Source organism: Pipistrellus kuhlii, unplaced genomic scaffold, assembly GCF_014108245.1.
Source record: "Pipistrellus kuhlii isolate mPipKuh1 unplaced genomic scaffold, mPipKuh1.p scaffold_m20_p_28, whole genome shotgun sequence".
NCBI classification, from domain to species: domain Eukaryota; kingdom Metazoa; phylum Chordata; class Mammalia; order Chiroptera; family Vespertilionidae; genus Pipistrellus; species Pipistrellus kuhlii.
In genome coordinates this window covers 6,514,813-6,522,057 of record NW_023425527.1, presented here as the reverse complement: position 1 = coordinate 6,522,057, position 7,245 = coordinate 6,514,813, and positions in this window count along the sequence as shown.

The following is a 7,245-nucleotide window of genomic DNA, read 5'->3' as shown; positions in this document are numbered from 1 at the left end:
CAGCAAATGCGTGATGAAGTGTTTTCTGTGTCAACAGACACCCCTCCACATCACTGTCTTTATGGTTATATGGTACTTGCCTATATGAATGTGCTATAGTGTATTGTCTATTGTTGAACAACTACGTTATTTCTAGTTTTTCGAAGGTAAACAGTGTCCCTGGCTCATTTGCTCAGCTATTCTGGGAGGATGACTTCTTATTGGTGAAACTGCTGGGTCAGAGGGGGCTGTGTGTTTGTACGGCCTTGGGTGCCTGCTCCTGGCCTGCTCTTCATCCCAGACGCATTCCTTTTACGCTCTAGATTTGCCACCCACGTTAGCCTTAGCTCGAGGACAAATTAAACTCAGGTGGTGAATCTGCTACTTGTAATACTCTAGGCTACTTCTTTACATTGCTATGTATGATGAGAGGAGGGGAAAGGACTCTAGTTTCCATTTTGAAAATGCTAATGGCATTCCCACCCTGATGTTCCAGAGGGCCCGGCTCTTCCTGACAGTATTGGGAATTGGGTTAATTGCCACCTTTCCCTTCCAGGGTGAGAAAAGAAGTTCCTTAGATTAAGCCAAAGACAGCATCATTTCCCTGAGCCTCAGTTTACTCATCTGTGAAATGGAGCCATTAACCGTACTTTGCAGAATATCCACGTGGGTGAAAGGCACCCATCTCAATGTTTCGCCCTGCCCCTCCTGGGGCCAGAGGGTGTGGCAAGAGCTGGCATCGAAGGCTTATTCCCCCTGCCCTGCTCCCAGAGATCTCTGCCCACAAACAATGTCAGCCACTCAAGGCGAATCGTCTCTCCCAACACCACCCCCAGGTTTGCTCCACCTCAACAGGCTCTTGAGCTCTCAGAAGAACAGCCGAACAAGAGAACAGAACATTAGAGAAAATTGCTTGTCTATTTTAGACAAATAATTTTCATTTCATCTGTAACTCTGCGCTCTGCTTTATCTATCTCCTTGCTGGCCCTTTTTTCTTCAGAAGCCAGGCACGAGGATGATATTATTCTTATAAATTCTCAAGATGAATTACGTAATAAGGTAAGTCTGGAAACTTAAAGAAAGGCAACTGCTTGGTAAATGGACAGAAAGTCTTTGCAGCCATTTAAAGAGACAGAGCCTGGATCGTTCCCTGCCTCCCGACACTAGGAGCTGACTGGCTTCCTTCTTTGGGTTTTCCCAAAGAAAGTCCGGCTCAGCCTGTTCAGAGCGATATGGCCCAGCTTCCCAAGGAATGAGAACCACCTGGTTATTTAATCTGCTCATTAAATGCAGGTTCCTGGGCCCTGGGGCAGACCTTCTGAATCCTATTGTCCAGGGAGAGACCCATCTCTTTACCAATGTGCGTTATTCACTGAACAGGTAATCCTGCACATCAGGAAAATATGGTCAGCACTATGATAGACAGAGAAAACTTCCAACTTTTGCTGCAGGTAGAGTCTCCTGGGGACCTTTAATAGTCCAAGGTTGCCTTAGCTGGTTTAGCTCAGTGGATAGAGCATTGGCCTGTGGACTGAAGGGTCCCAGGTTCGATCCCAGTCAAGGGCATGTACCTTGGTTGTGGGCCCATCCTCAGAGGGGGGGGGGGGTGCAGGAGGTGGTTGATCAATGTTTCTAACTCTCTATCCCTCTCCCTTCTGTAAAAAATCAATAAAATACATTTTTTTAAAAAGAAAAATAAATAAATAAATAAAAGTCCAAGGTCAAACCAAATCAGAGTCCTGATCATCTTGAACCATGTGCAGGGGCCAGTGGGCAGGCCCTAGGCTACACGTGGACCAAGAGGCCACAGGCTAGCCTGGCATCTCTAGTTCCTGGTTTCCACTCAGGCAAAATGTGGGATATGAGCCAGCCCAGTGGGAAAATGCTTTCTGTGTGTGTGACAGTGTGATCGATTGGCTGCCTGAGTCACAATTTGGAGAATTCTGAGGTTGAGACTGAGCTAAACAGGAAAGAGCACCCTGATTGATTAATGATGTCTGCCATGGGTGCAGATGAGAGGGTGTTGACTCATGCATCAAGAGCTGGCTATCCCTGGACTAAGTCAACTTTTTAAGGTCCCCTCTAAACCTCAGTGACATCATAATAATGATACTATCACCAGGTTTAATAATGGAGATGATCTATACAAATAACACCATGGAACCTATAAAGTGCAGTACAGATGATAGTTATTAGAGTAATAGTTGTTATTTTCATTCTAGGATGCTATTTCTTCAACACATTTAAGGCAGAGTCATGAGCAGCAAGCGGCCTCCTGGATCAGGCAGGCTGGGGTGTCTGTGTCAGAACACACTAGTGCAGTGGGAATCACACAGGATTATAGGGATAGATCATTAAATCGTTAAGGGTTTCAAAGGTAGAATTGTGGGGTCACCCCGCCCCCCATCTGAGAACTAAAATGGTAGAGGGAAGGCAAAAAATGGGGTTCTGGATTCTAGAGAACATCTCTGCCCCAACCAGAGCTACTGGACATACAGTCTTTCTATTCTCAGTCAGGATTATACTTATGACATCATCCATCCCATTCATGCATCCACCCACTCATTCCTCTACTCATGTACCCATATATTTATTTATGTTTATTAAGCAGTCACCATCTACCAGGTATATTCTAGGTTCTGAAATACAGTTGGGGCTGCTAGGTTTCACAACTCCAGGGAGCGGAATTCGCATTGGTATTACATAGATATTTGCATAGATCCACTGGACACAGAAGTGCACAAGACAGACCAAATCTTTGGCATGAATCTTTCATTCTAGAAGGGGGACAGGCAAGAAACAAGCAAATAACACGAATAAACAAGATTATGCTACATAATGATAAATTCTAAGAAGAAAAAACAACAGTGTGGTGTGATAGGGAACAGGAAAGGTGATATTTGAATAAAGGCCTGAATGACACAAAGAAGCTTGCTATGTGCAGTTCTGAGTCTAGAGCATATCAGATAGAAGGAAGAGCAAGTGCAAAGGTCCTGAGGTGGGAAAAATTCTAGGAACCAAAAGAATGTCAGTGTGGCTGGAGCTTGGTGTGTGATGAGAGATGAACGAACTTCTGGCTTAAGGAGGGGGGTGAATGGTCGATGCCATTTACTCAGAAGGAGGAGACTGAGGGAGGGACAGATGGACAGGGAAGTGGCCATGTTACCCTCGAGGCACAAATTAGACATTCAGGTGGAGATACTGGGCTGGCAATTGGATTGACTAGTTTGGAACTCAGAGGTCATGAGGAGGAAAGCATGAATTCGGGAGATGTGGTAGACATCAGGATTGCTTGCCCAATGTACCTCTCCATGTTAACTACCCCAATTTATGTTCCTGTGTCCATATTCCCCACGTGCTTTGGGGAACAGCTCTGCCCCTGCACCAGGAGTGGGTCACAGAGCTCAAACCTTAGCCAAACAGACATCCCCCCTCTGTCCAGGTCATTGGCTCCAGAGGGAGCTTCGGACCTTACTTAAGACCAGTGTTAGGGTTTGCTGCCTCTTTCAAGAGCACACAGGAAGAAGGCTCCTCTCTCTCCCTGTACGTGAAGAATCTGGAAGTCCTCTCAGCCACGAGGGGCAGCCAGGATGACACAATGGGAGGCAGAACAGAAAGACAGTGGAGAAAGGGGGAAGGGGCAACAGTTCTGACATTAAGTCACTGATGCCCACCCTGCCTGCAGAGATTCGTAAACACAAGAAATCCACCCCATCATCCAAACCAGATGGGGCTGAGATCTGTTACTTGCAGCTAAACACAACCCAAATGACAAGAGCCATGGAGTAGATGCCATCTCCTGGGAAGAGGGTGCAGCTGAACCAGGACGTGGGCGGCTGCGGAACGTTTTCCAAAGAAAGGGAGCTGTGATCCCGGAATGCAGCCGTCCTGGGAGTGTTCCTGTGGATCGCTCCTCCTGGAGGGGTCGTGGGTGTGCTGGGGAAAGCACAGCGCCAGGGAAGCTAGATCCGAACAGTGCCTGCCATTGGCCAGCTGTGGGAGTTTGGGCAACTCATTTAACGTCTCTGAGCCCCAGTTCCCTCCTCGGTGAAAAATAGGTAATCACATCCACAACCAGGGGTTGTACGGAGATTAAATGTGAAGAGTGTGTTGGGTCGAAACCGGTTTGGCTCAGCAGATAGAGCATCAGCCTGTGGACTGACAGGTCCCAGGTTCGATTCCGGTCAGGGGCATGTACCTTGGTTGCAGGCACATTCCCAATAGGAGGCTGCTGATTGATGTTTCTCTTTCATCAATCTTTCTATCTCTCTTTCTCTCTGTAAAAAAATCAGTAAAATATATTTAGAAGAAGAAGAAAAAGGAGGAGGAGAAGGAGGAGGAGGGGGAGGAGGAAGAGGAGGAAGAGGAGCAGGAAGAGGAGGAGGAGGAGGGGAAGAAAGAGAATGTGCCGGGTTCTAGCATGTGATGCTTTGTGCTCCTCCCATGTGCCTCCTTAAGCATGATGAGGGACTCTGAGTCATCTATCATAATAAAAGCGTCATAAGCTAATTAGACCAAGGTCCTTCTGGACGACCTTCCGGAGGAAGCTGGGGCTGAGGGAAGCCCGGGTGCCAGATGGAAACCGGTGCCAGCAGCCTGGGGAAGAAAGGCCTACTCCTGCACGAATTTCGTGCATCGGGCCTCTATTTTCATTATAAAATTAAACATGTAAGTGCTCCCACAAATGACCGTCTCCAGAGAGGCAGTGGATAACCAGGCACATGTGTCGCCTCTTTCTCATGCGCCTGACACATTTGAGCGTGGAAATCGATGCTCTCGGTAGGAGAGGAAGAAGCATCAGCTCCCGTCTGGTGGCTTCTAAGGGATGACTCATGGGGGCAGGGAGGAAAGGCGGCTTCTCACAGGAAGCACCGCGATGGGCTGAGACACCAGCCTGGGAGGGCGCGGAGGAGCATTCTCAAGGCGCACAGAGCTTTTCCTGAACTGAGCGTAACGACTGGGGACTGGGGACCGAGCAGCCCCAGGAGCAGACACGCTGGTGATGGAGGGCCTCAGCCTCCCAACCCATCTCCCAAAAGGGGCAGCAGGGAGGTCCTCCCAGGTCGCTCCCAGGCATCTTAGTATCTATCCCTCAGGATACCGCTTCTTGGCTGGGTCCATGCCCTGCTACTTAATAACTCCATGGCCTGGGCATGTCATTTAACGCTCCTGTAATTCTATTCTTCCAAAGATAAAACATAAAATTGGGAGAGTCATGTTTATTCCAGGGGCACTCATATACTGCTGGCAGGAATGCAAAGCGGTGTAACGCCTCCTAGGTAGTATCTAGTAAAATTATACATGCCATTGCCCTTTGACCCAACAACCCCACTTCTAGGACTGTATTCCAAATGTGCAATGGCAAAGATACAAAATATGCATGCACAAAGTTATTTGTTGCAGTATAATCATTGATAGCAAATGCCTGAAAAAAAAAACACACACACACACAAATATTCGTCATCTAGGGACTGGTTGAAAAACGATGGTTTATCCATACAATGGAGTTCTATGCAGCTACTAAAAGAAATGAGGACTGTTTCAATAGACTACTTGGGGATGATCCCCCAAACACAATGCTAAGTAAAAACAGCCAGGTAGAAAAAGTGTGTTTAGTGTACAGCCATTTATCCAAGAAAGGAGGGAGTGTACAGGTACACACACACACACACACACACAGAGTCTTTTTTTTTTTTAATTGGGGGGGGCTAACCAAAACTGTTCTCTTTCTTTTCTTTTTTTTAAAAAATATATTTTATTGACTTTTTTACAGAGGAAGAGGGAGGGATAGGGAGTTAGAAACATCAATGAGAGAGAAACATTCATCAGCTGCCTCTTGCACACCCCCTACTTGGGATGTGCCCGCAACAAAGGTACATGCCCTTGACCGGAATCGAACCTGGGACCTTTCAGTCCACAGGCTGATGCTCTATCCATTAGGCCAAACCGGTTTTGGCCAAAACTGTTCTTGGATGGTTACCTACGAGGAGAGGTGCAAGGAGGCAGTGCCTGGCTGTGAGGCTCACACTCTAGGTCTCTGTGTCCACGGACCTAGCCCTCTCCTGCACGCTTCTTGGAGACAACAATTATAACTTGGTTCTTATCCTCTCTCTCTCCTCTTCTCCACTTTTGAGGTCCAAAGTATCAAACTTATTACTACAGTAAAGACTAGGAAGTGTAACACTGCCCAGCATTGGGAAGCATTACAAAATGCAGAGGAATGTGTGAACTGGCATGGATATGCCCAGAGGCAAAAAAAAAAAAAAAAAAAAAAAATGAGAGAGTCATTTAAAGAACTCGCTATGGCCATTTTGGGGCACTTTCAATGAACGCTGCTATCTTAAGGGTACAGGCAAAAATTGGAAAGACAGACATACTCCCAAGTGACACGCAGGAAAGAATTGTAGGAGATTCCGTGTCTTCGCATTTTTCTCCTGCGGTGTGAGCTGTTTCTATTCCTTGAACTTCTGAGCCAATACTTTGATTTTTCTCAGTGACCAATCTACCTTTCAATAGTCAATCTGTTTTTATTTTTTTTTATTTTTTTTATTTTTTTTTTTTTAAAATATATTTTTATTGATTTTTTACAGAGAGGAAGGGAGAGAGATAGAGAGCTAGAAATGTCGATGAGAGAGAAACATCGACCAGCTGCCTCTTGCACACCCCCCACCGGGGATGTGCCCGCAACCAATGTACATGCCCTTGACCGGAATCGAACCTGGGACCTTTCAGTCCGCAGATCGATGCTCTACCACTGAGCCAAACCGGCTTCGGCGTCAATCTGTTTTTAATATTTAATGTTTTTCGTTTCAGAAATGTAATGTTCTAATTGTATCTCCTCAAGAGTTCTTTACCCTTTCCTATTGGCGTTCTCATAGAATTCTTCTACCAGTTCAAAAGAAAGGAAAATAAATAGTAAAAAGTAAAATTTGTAGCAGGCATGAAATAAGATAGAAATAAAATCAATAATACCAGTTAAATTTATAAAATACACACACACGAGTGCACTAGTGTAAAAAGGTCCAAAAATGGTAATAAATAAAGGAATGAGAGAAAAATAAAGTAGGAGGAGCAATGTGAATAACAGGTAAAGTGAAATTTAAGATCAAGAACTTGAAATTGGTCAGAGAGGAATATTAAGTAACAGTAAGAAAAATATTATTTACAAAGAGTAGTGTACATAACTCTTTATTTAGCAGGTAAAGATGTAAGGCAAAAAGTCCTAATAATATTGAGAAAATTAGGTAAAATTCACATTTGATGGAA